The 20226-nt window shown below is 40.1% G+C and overlaps 1 protein-coding gene and 1 long non-coding RNA gene across 7 annotated transcripts in view; both read right to left on the minus strand.

Moving 5' to 3' along the window:
* The window catches only part of NHSL1 (NHS like 1), a 237698-nt gene that overhangs the window by 141318 nt on the left and 76154 nt on the right, over positions 1-20226 (minus strand). The window lies entirely within an intron of this gene.
* The window catches only part of LOC141276032 (uncharacterized), a 91971-nt gene that overhangs the window by 18065 nt on the left and 53680 nt on the right, over positions 1-20226 (minus strand). For all 3 annotated transcript variants that reach the window (XR_012324881.1, XR_012324882.1, XR_012324883.1), the window contains one exon: positions 1-10983. This exon is cut by the window's left edge. This is a non-coding gene — a long non-coding RNA (uncharacterized lncRNA). The remainder of the gene's footprint in view (positions 10984-20226) is intronic.

Below are 20226 nucleotides of genomic sequence, written 5' to 3' on the forward strand. Positions count from 1 at the left end.
ATGGTGGTGATGAAGATGATGCAACTACACTGAAAATAAACTGATCTTAAGAGAGGTAAAGCAATTTTCCAAGATTACACTCCTCCAATACTCCGGAGCCTGAATCCCATCTGTCTTCACCGTGGTTTTGAATTGCCAGAATCATTTGTCCATAGAACAGACATGAGGCATAAAAAAACCATTCTTTCTGAGATTAACACAGGTAACTGATCTCTCAGAATGTGTCGTTGTTATTAGTATTTTAACACCTGGGCTGGAAAAAAGGTTCCAGAGAGAAGAGAAAATTAACTTTGTCAGATTTGCAACATTAAGTATACAAGGTTTAATTAAGAGCAGATGGCCTTATTAGAGATAAGACTTTTTGCCTCATCTAGGATCCATTGAAAATCATGCTCAAAACCTGACATGGTTTGCCTGTGGTTGACCAGCAGGTGGCAGAACAGAACAATCCGTCTTCTGGAAAGCCCCAAGCAGTAGAGGCTTGGGTAAATTCAGGGAGAGTATTTGTAGTATTCAAACACTGGCCAAGCCTGGGTTAGGACCCAGCAAAGAATCCTACGTAAAACTCAAAACCTGATGGTATCTCATAAAATAGAAACAGTCGGGTATCCATGCACTTCAATAACCTACGGGTTAAAATTCAGAAGTGTCTTTCATACTTACACAGGCCAGATGGCTGAGGAGCTAAAGAAGAAATATCACAGAGGACGCTGTCCAGCCTTTAGGACATTCGGGCGTCCTCGTCAGTGTTTCCTAAACTTGCCTGCTCATCGGCATGACCTGGGGGGTGCTTATTAAAACACAAACTCTGGGGCCCCCTCCCAGACACACACAACCTCTGGGGAAAGGGCCAGGGAAGCACCTGGGGGGCTGATCAGACAAGTTTAGGGGTCTCTGGCTGTGTACTAACTACCTGGAGGGGAGGTACAGGTCAGGGCAGGCATCGACTGGCTGGGCGAGGCTGACTAACCTCACTGCTCAGCACGGGGTAGGGCCCTCCGGCTGCCCAGCAAGCCTCCCCGTCAGCTGGGGGACCCGCCAGGCTCCCCACCCCTGACCCCGCATCTCTCTGTCCCTCCTTTTCACTCCAAAACCTCACTTATCCCATCTCCCCTCTCCTGGTTCACTCCTGCCTGCGGCTCACCATCGACAGCATGAATGAATTTGCTCCTTGGCACTTTCAGCCTCTGTTTCTAGAGGCTGCCTCCCTCTCCCTCTGATTCCCTCCACTGCAAACAACAAAACGCCTCCCTGCAGCTGCGGCCTCCTCAACACAAGTTCCATCTGCAGCGGGGACAGTACAGCCCCCCACCTGTTGCTCACTCTCATCCTGTGAGTCCCTAACACCCTGTAAATGGGGAAAACAGCCTGACCACAAGTTGGATCGCCCACCTCCACTGGGCCCTCGTCTTCCTACAGTACTTCTACGCTTCCTTTGCACGTCGCCCAGGTTGTTCCAAACCATTAGGTTTTCCTTTCAGCCTCACTCCCACCTTCATACGCAGACTCAAAGATAACCTCCCTTTAAATAAAGCGACAGTCGAGACGTCCCTCTACCATTCTCCCGTCTGCCCTAAGGGAAATCCCCGCAGCTTCCAGCTTAGTTTGATCCATCTGGGCCTCCACGTTCTGCCACGTCAGCCTTGAACCGCAGCCCTGATCTTGTCAAATGCTGCTCAGGAGCCGCCGCTACTAATCTAACCCAGGCTTCTCGGTCTTTGATTTAGGCCCCGGCAGCAGAGGCCAACCCGCCCCCTTCTAGATTCATCTCAGTACCCCTTCCTTGGTTGCATTATTTCTGACCCTCCGAAGTGGCTGTTTATTTACGCACACCCTCGCCCCAAGAACTTGCAAGGCGCCACGAAGTTGGGCATATGGGATTCCTTAGTTTGCCAGAGGTAACTGATGTCTAACCACCCATACTACCCCTTCTCCTGTCCACCAGTGATGGGCAACTCCTTGAGAAGAAAAATGTTAATTCTGTTGGTGTTCAGTAGAAATTTACTGAGTAGATCATGCAGGAAGCAAGGCTTTTCCACTTTCCTCCCCTACCCCCCCCAAGACATGCTCCTACAGCAGAGAGAGAGGGACAGCACAAATATATAAATTAGGCACAGCTGGATTCCAATCTTGATTTCAACACATACTTATTGACAATTTGATCTGCCACAAGCCTCTCTGAACCTAGCCACCCACTGAAAACATACAAACAAGAATAATAATACTGCCACCTAGTGGGGTTATGAGTCAGTCAAGCACATAGCACTGTAGGACGCCCTCAACGCATATAGGGAAATCATTATTGTCAGGTGTATCTTTTTGAACTGGATAATTTGCAAAATACAGTCAGAAAAAAAACAGGTAAGGGACTACTGGCACCAGTTTATCAAAAAATAAAAACAAAAACCACTGGTAGTAAAATATTATACCGTGGTTTGAGCTGCAGGAAGAAAAAGGGATAAAGTTACAGAAACTTTCACATATGATTTAACTTCGAAAGTTACCCTTTAAAAATATTTGGTTTTTTTTTTTGGTACAGTTATTCCCTGACAATTGATGTATTCTCATAGCCATAATTAAAGAGAATTAATCATGACCCTCAGAATACTGTGCTATCCCCCTTCCCCAAAACATTCGATTATCACTTTTAGAGAATACATAGGTTAGTTTCCAACAGGCATAGCACTGATATTTCAATGTACCTGTCAATCTAGCCTGCGTGAAAGAAAATCATTACATGAACATAGTAGAACACAAGATTATTTTTATACAATAGTGACTGTGCAAAAACTACGTTGCAAGAGCTAAAAATCAGGTGTCAGGTATGCAGATTGCTGTTCTTAACGAAAAATGTCTGTGGATATATTTCAGTAGGGTGATCTCAATAGTTTTTTAAAACACAGTGAGGTATATTGAACAGGGCAGCTAGGAGCTAATTTACAGCTTCTGAAAAGAAACCCTGATAGAGCAAAACTTTTGCCTGTAGACAATAATGAACCTTTCTCTGACAGTGTCCCATACGCATCATTCTATACCAAATGCCACAGCCACAGGAAATCGGTTGCCCACAGCCTTACAAACCAAAGTTTACTTGCTTCCTCATTGTCTGTCATGGGCTCTCCTAGCCATACTCTGTCATAGCAATTCACTTCAAAATTTAAAAATAAAGGTTTGTTTCATGGAGCTTTGATGAATCCCATCTGAAGGCCATTAAGACATACACACCCACTTCCACACAAACCAGAAAATCCGTAGAATTCAGAGGCTCATCAAGTCTTGAATGTTATCCTAGCAACAAATAATTCACGCTTCCCCTTATGGGCAGAAAGAAGGCCGAGAGGTTTAGTGAATCAGCCATTGTCACCGAGGCAGTCAGGGGCACTGCTGGGACTGGAACCCTGGTTTCCTTGCCCCATCCAGGTTCTCCCTGCTTTACCACGCCTCCGCTCTGGCTCTGAAGTTAGTGAGTCCCCCTTGATACTCTTCAAGTCCATCAATGAGTCATGTTTCCATTTCCTCGCTCTGTTCCAAGTCGTCTTTGGTAGCACAGAGTTCATTCATTCACAATAACGCTAACTTGCTTGTACAGAGTACCAGCACACTCAAGAGTTGTGAATTACACGTCACCTTCAAATCGGTGAAGCCAATGGCTAACTAAATCTAAAACTTAAAATTAAAAAAATCTAACTCGTAGCACTTAAAATACTTCCTTTCAACCTACTGTAAAACAACAGCCTATTTAGGAGATGAAAAAGTGAGTCATTGCTTTCAGCCAGCAATTTTGCGCCTCCCCAGGCACAAACTCGCACATTATACACATTATACTTCATGGGCCTTTTAAATATTTACTTGTTAGCAGTATTCTTCCTTTCAGGTCAAAGATTATAGTACTTAGCAACACAAAGAAAGCAGAGGGATATAGTTATGAATTAGTAAACTGCTTTGCCAAGCCTTCCATTTGTTAATTCAGTCCAACTTCAAAGGGGATTTTAAAAAGAGCTTCAGCTGTCAGAAATCAACCCTCAGAAAATCACTGAATCAGAAAGTGACTTGGCCAGTCTTTCCCAAACTGGTGTTACGGAAAAAATACTTAGTTGTAGGTATAATAGAAGCAAAAAGTCTCTTCCTATGCAAATAAGTTTGTTTAACTCACACAAAGTTTTAGAGAGATTTTTTGTTATCGTGTTAACCACAGGACTTTTCCCAGCCTTTGATATGCTAATGAATGCTGAAAATTTCCAAGGATGGGGTGAGAGGGGATTTCAGTTTATTTGATCACATCTATTATCTGGAGGGAGGCAGGGGTGTTGGGAATACAATATGAGAAACACAACTACCCCGGTTCCTCGCTTCCAGGCAACAGAGAGCGGAGAAAGGACTTTTTTTAGGGTATTTTATTTTTGTTTGTTTTTAACATCTTTATTGGAGAATATATACTTGTGCTTTAGCAGCAGAGAATAGTTACATTCCCATTCACAACTATTTCAGGATAAGGTGAGAGTCTTTATTAAATCAAATGGGGATTGGAAGGAGGCGCCTAAACAGAGCTAAATCCCTAAGAGCTTAATTTCTCACGGCCACCAGGATTGCCAGTTCCTCTGGGCTTCCGAAATCACTCCCTGGCTCTCAGCAAAAACGGCCTCCTTACCTGTTCCTGTGGAACGACTTGGAGTAGTTGTGTACTTCCCCTGAACTCTTTGAAGTTCGTGCTCTAGTCTAGTTCAATGGGTTTTAACCATAGCTGTACATCAGAATCACCAAGGGAGCTTTCAACTCTACAGATGTGTGGGCACAATGCCAAATCTACAGAATCCAACTTGATTCCCAAGAAGCAGCAGCCAGAGCTGAAAACCACTGTTCTGCTTCCCAGGAAGACAAAGTCAATCGACAAATCATTAACCATGCGTGGGCCATGAATTGAGCCCATTGACATTAATGAGGAAGGGCTGCATAGCAAGATTTTAATAAATCCCCAAATTTACTGACAAATCACAGGTGGCTTTTTTTCATTTCTGGGCCATTTGCACAAAGAAACACAAATATATTCCTCTGAGAGGAGTAGGTACTCGGAACAAAGCACGCTCCCCAAAGCCCGTTCAGGCGCAGAGGGCCGCGCCTGGGGATCTGCTGGTTCCCGTGAGCTAAGTCCACCCCCCGCCCAGCCCACCCTGCACATGACCCTAATTTGGGACTCATTTCATTACATGTCTTGAACCTTTGGAGGTCACCTGAGAAAATGAAAACCAGAAGTGCTCACTATACTAAAGCCAAGACTACTGTATGCTACGCAGCATGGGGTACGGGCCTCCAGGGGGACCTTCGTAAGGAGCTCAGTCACCTACGTGAGATAGAAAGTGACGTACGAAAACCAGCTTTCTTCCTACGTTATATTTACTTAGCCTTTCTTATACGTATCGTCTCTAAGCAGAGTGTCAGAAAAGGGAACAAACATGACAAAATGGGAGTGAGTTAAAATTTATATATATATATATACATATATATATATATATATAAAAGAACCAACTTTAATATATGTAATAGGGGACCCTGGAATAGAATATAAAAAGAATCTCTCCTTCTTTCCTTTCTGAATTTCTTTAATCAGCAGAAAAGATATCTACGGACAGTGAATGGGTAAAAATAGTCCAGCATAAAGACAGAGTTGAGAAATGGTTAGGAAGCAAAGCCATGAGTCCTGATGCAGATGATGGATAAGAGAAAGTGAGGGGTCTAGAGGCTGCCAAGGCTCCTGCTGCCACACCATCTATTGTATATGCACCTGCTGCAGGATTTGTATAATTGACAATGGTAGCTCCAATATGGCCCACCTTTCTCCTCATTTATGATAGCATGGTGGCATTTCTGGGTCTCTCTCTCCTTTAACACTGCCTTCTTTCCCAACCCCAAGGAGAAAAAAAAGGCCATAAACTACTGTTTGAAAACTTAAACCAAACACATTCAGGACAAAAGTACCTCTTCCTTTGCATCTCTCACACAAAGCAACTTGAAAGGCATTTCTTTGGCAAAGATCTCAACGTCTTCAGGTATTCAAGTGTCAGTCTGACGTAGGCAAAGGAACAGGGCCTAGGAGTCAGAATCTACATTGTCTGACCAGTGGAGTCAGCCTGGATAAGTTGCTGAAATTCTCTGGACATCGTGACTGTAAAATGAAGAGATTAAATTACCACCCCGAGGCCCTCCCAGCTCTAAGGTGCCCATATGCCAGGACTGACTCTACTTCGCAGTTTCCAACAAACAATGCAACATCTCAACTACTGTTAAGCTACAATGGGAGGCCCCCAGGGTCATGTGGAAACAATTTCTTAAATGAAAGCTTTTTCATCAACTAAAGCACTTAATAAATCTAAAAATAGGCTAAAAGGATTATGTGGACAAGTCAATATAGGATTTTGATGGCTAAGTGGATCTCTAAACTATCAATGACATACCTCAAAGCAAGTGAAGAAACAGAACAGTGTTTCATTCATTAATATGTTTAAGATTATAAAGATGTGATACCTTTGGCAAAACAGCCAAGGTTCTTAAAAGAATCAGCAGTACCACAAAAGGACACCCTGAGGAGTCTGCCGCAATTAATTTAGCAGAGCATCTCCAAAGGGTTGATGAGGTTGTGTACATTATTAAGTTCACATCCATTTCTCACCTAGATTCAACGGAGGTGGCGGTGGGGAGATGGGCATCTACGGACAGACTCTCAAAGCTTCACTGATATAACCCTTTAAAATAGTTTCTAGAGGCAGCTGCAGCAGCAAATTATTCCTACCTTGCAAGAGTTAAGCTCAACCAAAAAAAATCTCTCAAGGAAGCTTTTAAGCCCATAGGAGTCCTACCTTGCAATCAAAAAGTTAAGACCTCCAAACACTGAGTAGAACACAAAAACCTAATACGCCGTACTCCCAGCAGGTCCTATGTAAATGGACATTCTTTTTTCATGATATTTTAATATTAGCATTGCCCTTCTTGCTTCCTTTAGCAGCTGCACATTGGGAGGACCCAGAAATGAATATTATGATCTATTAAAGTACAAGAAGAAGGACCAACCAACTCTCCATGAAACTGCTCAATAAGCAGAAGACATGTGCAAGTTAAAGAGCAGTTAAGCAGGCTTCCCTGGTGGCGCAGTGGTTGAGAATCTGCCTGCTAATGCAGGGGACACGGGTTCGAGTCCTGGTCTGGGAGGATCCCACATGCCGCGGAGCAACTAGGCCCGTGAGCCACAACGACTGAGCCTGCACGTCTGGAACCTGTGCTCCGCAACAAGAGAGGCCACGATAGTGAGAGGCCCGCGCACCGCGATGAAGAGTGGCCCCCGCTCGCCGCAACTAGAGAAAGCCCTCGCACAGAAACGGAGACCCAACACAGCCAAAAATAAATAAATAAATAATTTTAAAAATGTAACAAATGTTCAAGTACAATTGGTGTCTCTGGGAAAAAAAAGCAGTTAAGCACATACAATTCCTTGTATGAATGTTATTTTCAATTAAAAGTTCAAAAAATCAACAAAATATAACACTGTTCTCTTGTGTAACATAGAGCCTTGCATCAGTTTGACAAAACACTTAAATAGGAAGGTACCTATTAGGTTTTCCAACAGGTCATCTTGGGTTAAAAATCGGATAATGAAGAGAAATACAGATTTGTAATCAGAAACCAAGTGATAACAGACATCATTTCTAATAATGTGAAAAATCTAATGTAACTTAATTACATCATCTTAAGAGTCCCTATTTCTTAGTTTTCCAACTCCAGATATAGAAACAAAATAGTGTTTATTTTTTTGAGCTAGTGAATTGTTACTTGAGTACCTAAAACCCTTGACCCTCACCTCTTAAGTTTCCTGCATCAAATGGAAATGAAAGAACACATAGAATTAACAGGTATTTATTAGGACCACTGTGTACCAGGTAGGTTGGGAACTACTAAGGACACAGGATGAGTAAGATGTGGTTGGGTGCTCCAGTGGGTGCATGGTAAGAAAGGTAGGGGAATGTGAGTTAGTAGACATTACTACAATAAGCGATACATTACTTTTCAATTTGTGAACTGCATGGTTCTATTTTACACATACCCTTTTATATATGGAAGAAAAGATATGTCATGTAATAATGTTAAAGTTAAATTTTTACTTATCCAGTGGAGAACAACTTTAGTTTATTAATTTCTTCTCTTTCATCTCTTGATATTCTTTTTTTTTTTTCAGTGGGGGTTTCTTTCACTCTACCTTTCTGTTTAATTTTTCTGCATTAATCTTTGACTTTCTCATCTACTAGTCTAGTTTCAAACTCATGCCTTTCTGGCTTTCTGACACTCATATCTAGGTTGGTTAACTGCTTTCTTAGAAGTGACCTTTATTATATTACTGATCTTTATTGAAAGTACTCGTCTAGTTTTCTATTAACTGATTTTTTTTTTCCTAACTGCCACTCAAATGAGTCTGTAATTTCTACTCCTATTATTTCACTTACACAATTAACCCTGGACCAATTTCTTTCCAAGCCAAACAGGACCTCTATGCCTCTTATTTCCATTTACAATTTTATTTTTTTAACCTATTATTGTTCATTTAATTCAGTAATGTAGTATGCCTGCCAAATCCCACCTCAAACACTCCAGGAGATGGCCTGAATTGCTTTTCTGTATTTTCTTGTATTTAACTGACACTTTGAATTCATTTTTTAGGAGGGTAGACGTGCGGGATGGCATGGCTGTGGATTCAGACAGACCTGGGCTCCTTTACTGGCTCAACACCACATACGTTGTATGAATTTGAGGTACACAGAAAGATTTAGCCCAACTTCTCTCTCTAAAGTCAAACAGGTTTGTAGAAGGGGGGTAAATTAGTTAATGTATACCGAGCATTCAGCCAGACACTCTGCACGCCTCAGTGAACAATGGGTATTTTAAGTAGCACATCTTTGGAGGAATATGGATTCCCCTCTTCGTGTGGGGAATATTCCTTCTAGCCTACCTTCCTCTTGAGCAGCCATCTTCTTCCCTTCTTGCAGTCTTGAAGGAACAATCTATGTTGTCGCCTCAGTTTTTTCAATGCACGGTTCTTGCCTCAGTGCACAGCAATACAACTTCACAACTTTTGTACCTGCTATGCTGATAAATGTCTGATAAATGTATATTGAGTCTGTTTAAAGCCAATTGCTATATCAGATGGCCACTTCTCTGCTGTAGTCTTCTTTGCTGACCCTCCTCCTCCTCTGCCCCTCAAATGGTGATGTTCATTCATGGCCCTTTCTGGGATTCTCTCTTGGTGATATCTTCCAGTCAACATGCCTTCAAACAACATAACATATTACAAGAACTCTACAACCACGTTTCCAGCACTTGCACTCCTGTTACCATGGTCAACTGTTTTCCTGGCAATCCTCATCTAACTAACCTAAAGTCCCTCAACCTCAGTACTTCCAAATCAGAACTTAAGGTCCTTCCTCAAACGAAAAGTTAGTACCATCTAACTGGTTAATACCAAACCCATTAGCCCCACTGCCTAAAACAGAAAATTCAAAGTCAACGTGGATTTCTCACTTTCCATCTTTCTTTGAATCTCTTTAATTCATGTCCTTAATTCAGACCCTAATTAAATGAAAGGGTTTACACAGTGTCTTAGTCAGTTTAGGCTGCTATAACAAAAATATCATAGATTGGGTGGCTGAAACAGGCAGACCTGGTGTCTATTGAGAACCTGCTTCCTGGTTTGCAGATGGTGGTCTTCTTGTTGAATCCTCACATGGCAGAGAACTCAGAGTAAGCAAGCTCTCATGTCTCTTCTTAAAAGGGCACTAATTCCCTTCATGAGGGCTCCACCCTCATGACCTAACCACCCCCAAAGGCCTCACCTCCTAAAACCATCACACTGGGGGTTAGGCTTTCAACATATAAATTGGGCAGGGGGGTGCACATTCAATCCATAACATGTAATAACAGATACTCTGAAAAGGATCAATATCTATTTGCTCCTTTCTACTTTTCCCTCCATTACCTCATGATTCTATGACAATGGGCTTCAAATGGTTCTTCCCGCTTCCTTTTTCTAGTTCATCTAACCAGCAACAGCTTCACAAAACCCAGAAAGTCATAACCAGTTCCTTAGGGTGGCATGCCTGTCTCAATTTGGTTCTTTATTAGTTAGCATCCCTTGGCTAAAACTAACAGCAACCAGCTTAAACAAACTTAAGCAAGGGGAATGTATTAGAAGGCCAAAATGGTAACTCATAGAAACCAACATTAAGAATACAACTGGTCTCCAGGGAAAACTGGAAATGACATGTCAGGAATCCATGAAGTTATTTCTCTCCATGTCTTGTTTGTGCCTTCTTCTTTATCTGTGCAAATCAACTTCCTGTGCTCCCCAGTCCACACAGTAAGACAATGGCTTAGAGGACCTCTTATGGGTTGAATTGGGTCACCCCCCCAAAAAAGATATGTTAGTATACTAACCCCCAGTATCTCAGAACGTGACCTTATTTGAGGATATGGTCTTTAAACAGGTAATCAAATTAAAATGAGATCATTAGGGCAGGCCCTAATGCGATATGATTGGTGCCCTTATAAAAAGGGGAAATTTGGACACAGAGACAGATACAAATAGAAGGGAGACAATGTGAAGAGACACAGGGAGAAGATGGCCAACTACAAGCCAGGGAGAGAGGCCTTGTACCAATCCTTCCTCAGCCCTCAGAAAGCACCAAACCTGCCAACACCTTGCTTTCAGCTCTAGCACCCAAATCCAAAATTACTACACAGAGTAATTCTCTCTCTCTCTCTTTCTCTCTGCCCTCGTCTTTCATTCTCCCTGTCACAATACCCAAGAGGACACCCTGACTGACCAGCTTTGGATTAGTGGTCAACCTAGTCCAGTGCACTGGGTCAGGCTCCCTGAACAAACATGGCTCTGAGGATGAGGGGTGGGGATGGGGCATCAGAGAAGCGCATCTTCATGAGGTGTAGCATCTGAAACGCAACACAATTAACATTATTTGGGGACAGTATTATAACAAATCACTGTTATTATGTTACAGCACATACTGTGTCTACTCTATCAGGTGACTGCTGGTACACACTAGTCAAATACGGCAACACGCGATAGGTTACAGAGTCACACTCAGCTGTCAGTGACTGGTTCTGCTATGATGACCAAAACTAGGTGGTCTGAGGCTTTGAAATTTTACCGTTAATAATATTGAATAGTTCAGTCTTCCAAAGAAAAATTCTAATTAACAATCCTTTTTCACAATAGTTTTTTAACATACTCTCCAGCATAACTGTGGAGAAGATGAGGTCAGGGAAATGATTTTTTCTGGGGTAAACAGCACTATTAAGGGTAGAGACCCATCATCCCTCAGGAATTAAAATCACACTACTCTCCACTACTACAAACTACAATCTTTTCCCACCTCCCGCCCACGACTGTACCCAATGAAGAGAAGTTAGGAGATGGTGTGACAGAGTGCCGCCTTCTGAAAAGCAGGCAAATCATCAAAAGAAGCAGGAAATGAACCCTGGAAGTTCTCAATGGTAGTAGTACCTCCCCCTAGCAGGCATCTTGAACCGTGTGGGACATTTCGGGTTGCCACATTGACTGGGTCACATCACTGGCATTTTGTGGGCAGGCAGCAGGGAATACTGGACATCTTACAATGTGTGGGACAGTATATGGTCCTACCTCCTTCACAGATTTCAGAAGTTACAGACTTATGTTAGTAAAAAAGTCTTTTTCATATCATCTGAGCTTAGAAACTCAATTCTATTTTACATAAAAATGCAATATTTGTGCTTGACTTTACTGTATGCCAAATCTTCCAGAAATACAGATATTGTTAAAATTGAAAGATCATTTCAGTTTGCTTACTTTGGAATTTTATCGAGAATTATTCATCATTTCTGAAAATTGCATCACTGACAACACCCCCGCTCGCAGTGTTTGAAACACCAGCCTTCTCATCATGGTCATTCCACATACATGGAAGCATCTAATTGTGTCATTACATCTTCTAGTATAGTTGTGCCTGAGCAATGACTATGAAAAGCTACAAATGACTTTCCTTCTATTTCTCCTTACATTACAGTTAGGGTGTTATATTGACTTTTTAAAATGGTGTGTATAGGGACTTCCCTGGCATTCCAGTGGTTAAGACTCTGTGCTTCCACTGCAGGGGGCGCAGGTTCAATCCCTGGTCAGGGAACTAAGATCCTGCGTGCTGTGCAGAGCAACACCAAGAAAAAAAAAAAGTGTATAAATGGATTACACTGCCTAAGAAGTTCCTATTTTAATATAGGAAAGGATACCACAAAGTATTTGTTAGATTAGTGAGATCATTTAAACAATACCTGAGCATGACCCTTTCTCCACAGTACTCACAGATTCAGATTTGTCCAAAGAGACTAAAATGAGTCTCTTTGGACAAATCCTTGCAGTGGGGTGGTAGAAACGATGATTCTACCCAGTGCTGAATCCTGCCTCTGTTCCTTCTAGGATGGCAGTCTCCTCACACCTTAAGCTCTATAATGAAGATGAGATTCCAGCAAATGACCTTCTGCACATTTCTTTTTAGTTCAGGTCACTCTCGTGTTTTCAATCATTAGATTAACAAAAGTACAGGAGTCAAAGTTCAGAGCTCAGAGCCATGCTTTCCGTCAGATCCCCTTGTTTGATCATCAGCAAATCACCTACTCTCTATGTGTTCAAGTTTATCCAGCTGTAAAATTAGGAGCAGCTTTGTTTGTTACCTCCCAGCACAGAAAACATTCTGAGCCACCTAATTGTTTTGAATTCGGGTATATATCTTTTCAAAACAAATTCTATACAACATGAATAGTTTTATGGTAACCTGTACTATGTGAGAGAGATTTGGAACTCCTTAGAAGTCTTTTTCTTTCCCCCCTTGTAAATATACACAGAAATAATGGTGCTAATGAAATTAGAATTGGCTTATCTAACCAAGTGTGTAACCCAGATACCCTCGAAACCTCCAGTTTCTCCTTGAGTGCTCGAGATACCCTGAGCTTATCAAATGACAGATGTGCAGTTTGGTCCAATCTGATCTCAAGGCAAGGTCTCAGGTTGGCTTAGGTTAGTACCTACAGAAGGGCTAGAAAGTAACTTTCCAATGTCACCTACATGTCTTTCCTGTTGATTGGTGCTGAAAGAATTCAGAATATAATGCTCTGGATACCCAGATGAAGAATGTAGCAAATTTAAAATGAAGCAATACAGAGGTATTCTGACGTTCTCTCACTGCCTTCTTTCGACTTGATTTAACATTGCCTACTGTAAAAATTAAGTGTTTATTAGCAGTATAAATGGTCATTAAACTCTAGGTTGCTGAGTGACAAAAACCTAAGAACTTTCTTTCCAAATGTTTTTAAACTTTAACTTTCATTTTTTAATCAAAAGAGAACATTGCTAAGCAAAATCAAGTGCAATCCATGCTTCCTTGGGTTCAGACCATTTGTCTCATCATATTACAGTAAGTTTAAATGTAAAAATAATTTTGGCACTTTTTAACAATCCAGAATTTTACTTGAGATTTTCTTCAAGTTTTTTTCAGTAAACAGAAAATTCAGACACTTAGATCTTAATATCCTCATTAGAATTTATATGTTTGGCAATTAGAGGGATCAAAGGCTTTAATTTGTGAGGGGGAAAATTTGTTTTACAATAATCCAAACCTCCAATATTTCAAAATGTTCTTTAGAAAATTCATCCCACAAAAATGGCCACTTCATTCTGTAACATGATACGTCTCCATGTATCATCATGCGTCAGAATATACTGTCTACTTGGAAAGAGCTGCCTCCACTTCGAAATCATTTGTTACCCATCTGAGAGCATTTTTTCATGATGATTATGAAGGCACTGAATTCAACAGAAGACAAAGGATCCTAATCCAATATTATGTGCCTTCATTTACCTTCTGAGAGATTAAATGTACAGGGTAGAATTTGGATTAACTGGAAAGGAATGACTATAAAATCTGGTTGCACTATAAATCTAAATCGTTTATCCTGGAACTTTGATCTAAAGTAAACCTCACCAGGGTTGTTGGATATCTTTTGGTTACACTTCTTGGCCTGATTTTAACTCTTTCATTCCAACACAGCAACTATAGCCACTGTTACCTTAAAATTCTCCTAAGTTATACTTTCCAGTTTTCTGTATACCCAGCCTCAAGCTAAACCAACACCTACGTCATTAAGGAAATGTCAAACATTCTCCGTAATCTATTGGAAAACCTTTAACCTTCTGTTATGCATTCAGTTTCATCCTTGGACACGTGTTGCTATTGCCTAAGTGCACCTGTCACGCAGAAAATGCGTGTCAGAGGAATACTGTTTTTTTTTTTTTTTAAAGTCCTCTTTGGTAAAGCTAAAATAATGACTAATACTGACCATAGGAGTTTTTCTTAAATCAGGCAATAGCACTACAAAAACTCAGGGATTCATTTATTTTAATGACAAAAGCCAAAGCTAAGATTAAAGAGGAAGGAAATGTATATGCTTTAACTTCCTCCTAAGGTGACCTATCAGATTAAAAACCCCTACAGCACAATAAGTGTATCATTACTCCTTAAGACTACAATGAGACAGCACCATGCCTATACTGAAAAATGACAGGATTAAGTTGGAACTGTTTTTAAGATGCAAAGTTGAAACAGGTTTATTTTTTAAAACTTGTGATTTTGAAATCATTTCCAATTTACAAGAAGGTACAAAGAAATGTACAGGGAAGTCCCATGCACCCCTCTCCCAAAATTAGTATCTTACATAACTACAGTACAATATCAAAACCAGGAAATTGACAATGGTACAATCCATACATCTTATTTATATTTCACCTGTTATATATGGACTCATTGTTTGTATGTGTGTAGTTCTATGCAATTATACCACATGTTACTTTGGTTTTTTTTCAATTTTTGAATTTTATTTTTTTTTATACAGCAGGTTCTTATTAGTAATCAATTTTATACACATCAGTGTATACACATCAATCCCAATTGCCCAATTCATCACACCAACATTCCCACCCACCCCCCCCCGCTGCTTTCCCCCCTTGGTGTCCATACGTTTGTTCTCTACATCTGTGTCTCAATTTCTGCCCTGCAAACCGGTTCATCTGTACCATTTTTCTAGGTTCCACATATATGCATTAATATACGATACTTGTTTTTCTCCTTCTGACTTACTTCACTCTGTATGACAGTCTCTAGATCCATCCACATCTCAACAAATGACCCAATTTCGTTCCTTTTTATGGCTGAGTAATATTCCCTTGCATATGTGTACCACATCTTCCTTATCCATTCATCTGTCAATGGGCATTTAGGTTGCTTCCATGACCTGGCTATTGTAAATAGTGCTGCAATGAACATTGGGGTGCGTGTGTCTTTTTGAATTATGGATTTCTCTGGGTGTATGATTGCTGGATCATATGGTAATTCTATTTTTAGTTTTTTAAGGAACCTCCATACTGTTCTCCATAGTGGCTGTATCAATTTACATTCCTACCAACAGTGCAACAGGGTTCCCTTTTCTCCACACCCTCTCCAGCATTTGTCGTTTGTGATTTTCTGATGATGCCCATTCTAACTGGTGTGAGGTGATACCTCATTGTAGTTTTGATTTGCGCTTCTCTAATAATTAGTGATGTAGGGCAGCTTTTCATGTGCTTCTTGGCCATCTGTATGTCTTCTTTGAAGAAATGTCTATTTAGGTCTTCTGCCCATTTTTGGATTGGGTTGTTTGTTTTTTTAATATTGAGCTGCATGAGCTGTTTATATATTTTGGAGATGAATCCTTTGTCCGTTGACTCGTTTGTAAATATTTTCTCCCATTCTGAGGGTTGTCTTTTCATCTTGATTACAGTTCCCTTTGCTGTGGAAAAGGTTTTAAGTTTCCTTAGGTCCCATTTGTTTATTTTTTGTTTTTATTTCTATTACTCGAGGAGGTGGATCAAAAAAGATCTCGCTGTGATTTATGTCAAAGAGTGTTCTTCCTATGTTTTCCTCTAAGAGTTTTATAGTGTCCGATCTTCCATCTAGGTCTCTAATCCATTTGGAGTTTATTTTTTGTGTTTGGTGTTAGGGAGTGTTCTAATTTCATTCTTTTCCAAGTAGCTGTCCAGTTTTCCCAGCACCACTAATTGAAGAGACTGTCTTTTCTCCATTGTATATCCTTGCCTCCTTTGTCATAGATTAGTTGACCATAGGTGCGTGGGTTTATCTCTGGGCTTTCAATCTTGCTCCATTGATCTATGTTTCTGTTTTTGTGCCAGTACCATATTGTCTTGATTACTAGAGCTTTATAGTATAGTCTGAAGTCAGGGAGTCTGATTCCTCCAGCTCCGTTTTTTTCCCTCAAGACTGCTTTGGCTATTCGGGGTCTTTTGTGTCTCCATACAAATTTTAAGATTTTTTGTTCTAGTTCCATAAAAAATGCCATTGGTAATTCGATAGGGATTGCACTGAATCTGTAGATTGCTTTGTGTAGTAGAGTCATTTTCACAATATTGATTCTTCCAATCCAAGAACATGGTATATCTCTCCATCTGTTAGTATCATCTTTAATTTCTTTCATCAGTGTCTTATAGTTTTCTGAATACAGGTCTTTTGTCTCCCTAGGCAGGTTTATTCCTAGGTATTTTATTCTTTTTGTTGCAATGGTAAATGGGAGTGTTTTCTTAATTTCTCTTTCTGATTCTTCGTTGTTGGTGTATAGGAATGCAAGAGATTTCTGTGCATTAATTTTGTATCCTGCAACTTTACCAAATTCATTGATTAGCTCTAGTAGTTTCCTGGTGGCATCTTTAGGATCCTCTATGTATAGTATCATGTCATCTGCAAACAGTGACAGTTTTTCTTCTTCTTTTCCAATTTGTATTCCTTTTATTTCTTTTTCTTCTCTGATTGCCATGGCTTAGGACTTCCAAAACTATGTTGAACAATAGTGGTGAGAGTGGACATCCTTGTCTTGTTCCTGATCTTAGAGGAAATGCTTTCAGTTTTTCACCATTGAGAATGATGTTTGCTGTGGGTTTGTAGTACATGGACTTTATTATGTTGAGGTAGGTTCCCTCTATGCGCCCTTTCTGGAGAGATTTTATATAAATAGGTGTTGAATTTTGTCAAAAGCTTTTTCTGCATCTATTGAGATGATCATATGGTTTTTCTTCTTCAATTTGTTAATATGGTGTATCACATTGATTGATTTGCATATATTGAAGAATCCTTGCATCCCTGGGATAAATCCCACTTGATCATGGTCTATGATCCTTTTAATGTGTTGTTGGATTCTGTTTGCTAGTATTTTGTTGAGGATTTTTGCATCTACATTCGTCAGTGATATTGGTCTGTAATTTTCTTTTTTTGTAGTGTCTTTGTCTGGTTTTGGTATCAGGGTGATGGTGGCCTCATGGAATGAGTTTGGGAGTGTTCCTTCCTCCACAATTTTTTTGGAAGAGTTTGAGAAGGATGGGTGTTAGCTCTTCTCTAAATGTTTGATAGAATTCACCTGTGAAGCCATCTGGACCTGGACTTCTGTTTGTTGGAAGATTTTTAATCACAGTTTCAATTTCATTACTTGTGATTGGTCTGTTCATACTTCCTATTTCTTCCTGGCTCAGTCTTGGAAGGTTATACCTTTCTAAGAATCTGTCCATTTCTTCCAGGTTGTCCATTTTATTAGCATAGAGTTGCTTGTAGTAGTCTCTTAGGATGCTTTGTATTTCTGTGGTGTCTGTTGTAACTTCTCCTTTTTCGTTTCTCCTTTTATTGATTTGAGTCCTCTCTCTCTTTTTCTTGATGAGTCTGGCTAATGGTTTATCAATTTTGTTTATCTTCTCAAAGAACCATCTTTTAGTTTTATTGATCTTTGCTATTGTTTTCTTTGTTTCTATTTCATTTATTTCTGCTCTGATCTTTATGATTTCTTTCCTTCTCCTAACTTTGGGTTTTGTTTGTTCTTCTTTCTCTAGTTCCTTTAGGTGTAAGGTTAGATTGTTTACTTGAGATTTTTCTTGTTTCTTGAGGTAGGCTTGTGTAGCTATAAACTTCCCTCTTAGAACTGCTTTTGCTGCATCCCATAGGTTTTGGATCGTCGTGTTTTCATTTATCATTTGTCTTTATGTAGTTTCTGAGTTCCTCCTTGGTTTCTTCAGTGATCTCTTGGTTATTTAGTAATGTATCGTTTAGTCTCCATGTGTTTGTGTTTTTTACATTTCTTTTCCCTGTAATTCATTTCTAATCTCATAGCGTTGTGGTCAGAAGAGATGCTTGATATGATTTCAACATTCTTAAATTTACTGAGGCTTCATTTGTGACCCAAGATGTGATCTATCCTGGAGAATGTTCCGTGCACTTGAGAAGAAAGTGTAATCTGCTGTTTTTGGATGGAATGTCCTATAAATATCAGTTAAATCTATCTGGTCTATTGTGTCATTTAAAGCTTGTGTTTCCTTATTAATTTTCTGTTTGGATGATCTGTCCATTGGTGTAAGTCAGGTGTTAAAGTCCCCCACTATTATTTTGTTACTGTCGATTTCCTCTTTTAGAGCTGTTAGCAGTTGCCTTATGTATTGAGGTGCTCCTATGTTGGGTGCATATATATTTATAATTGTTATATCTTCTTCTTGGATTGATCCCTTGATCATTATGTAGTGCCCTTCCTTGTCACTTGTAACATTCTTTATTTTAAAGTCTATTTTATCTGATATGAGTATTGCTACTCCAGCTTTCTTTTAATTTCCATTTGCATGAAATATGTTTTTCCATCCCATCACTTTCAGGCTGAATGTTTCCCTAGGTCTGAAGTGGGTCTCTTGTCGACAGCATATATATGGGTCCCACATGTTACTTTGAAGAACCATCACCTCAGTCAATATTACATCACCACAGTGACTACACCTTTATAGCCACACCCACCCCATCCCTAACCCCTGACAACCACTAATCTGTTATCTATCTCTATAATTATGCTATTTCATGAATGCTATACAAATGGAATCATGCAGCGTATTTCCTTTTGAGATTGCCTTTTTTTTTTTTTTCCTCACTCAGCATAATTTCCTTGAGGTTCATTCCTTTTTATTACTGAGTATTACTCCATGGTATAGATGTATCACAGTTTGTTCATCCACTGAAGGACATTTGAGTATTTTCTAGTTTGGGGCTATTACAAATAAAGCTGCTATTAACAGCTTTATTAACAGTATACATTTTCATCTTTCTGGGATATATGCCTAAGAGTCCAACTGTTAGATCATATGGCAAGTCCATTTTTAATTTTCAACAGAAGTGCCAAATTATTTTCCAGAGTTTCTGTACCAGCAATGTAGGAATGATCCAGTTTCTACGTATCCTCACTAGCACTCAGCGTTATTTTTTCATTTTAGCCATTCTGAATGGTATGTAGTGACATCTCATTATGGTTTTAGCTTGCATTTCTCTAATGACTAATGACTTTGGATATCTTTTCATATGCCTATTTGCCATCTGTATCTCCTTTCTCAGTGAAATGTCTGTGTGTTTATTTGCCTAGTCCTAGTCCTGAAGAGTTTCTCCTATGTTTTTTCCCTAGATGTTCTGTAGTTTTATATTTTACAGTTAAATCCATGATCCATTTTGAGTTAATTTTTGTATGAGGTGTAAGCTTAGGTCAAGGTTCATTTTTTGCCTATAGATGTTCAGTTGCTCCAGCATCATTTATTAAGCATGTTTGTGTGGACCTATTTCTGAATTCCCTATTCTGTTCTACTGATCTATTGTCGACCCAACCCCAGTACCACAATGTCCTGATTATTATAGCTATACAGTAGGCCTTAACATTAGGAAGAGTGATTGGTCCCATTTTATTTTTTCTTTTCCAAAGTTGTTTTGGCTATTCTATGGCCTTTCCCTTTCCATGTGAATTTTATTTTTTTTTTAATTTATTTATTTTATTTATTTATTTTTGGCTGTGTTGGGTCTTCGTTGCTGTGCACAGGCTTTCTCTAGTGGCGGCAAGGGGGGGCTTCTCTTGTTGCGGAGCACGGGCTCTAGGCACAGGGGCTTCAGTAGTTGTAGCACACGGGCTCAGTAGTTGTGGCTCGCGGGCTCTAGAGCACAGGCTCAGTAGTTGTGGTGCATGGCCTCAGTTGTTCCACAGCGTGGGGGATCTTCCCAGACCAGGACTCGAACCCATGTCCCCTGCAGTGGCAGG

The sequence above is a fragment of the Tursiops truncatus genome, chromosome 12 (genome assembly GCF_011762595.2).
Source record: "Tursiops truncatus isolate mTurTru1 chromosome 12, mTurTru1.mat.Y, whole genome shotgun sequence".
Taxonomy (NCBI): Eukaryota; Metazoa; Chordata; class Mammalia; order Artiodactyla; family Delphinidae; genus Tursiops; species Tursiops truncatus.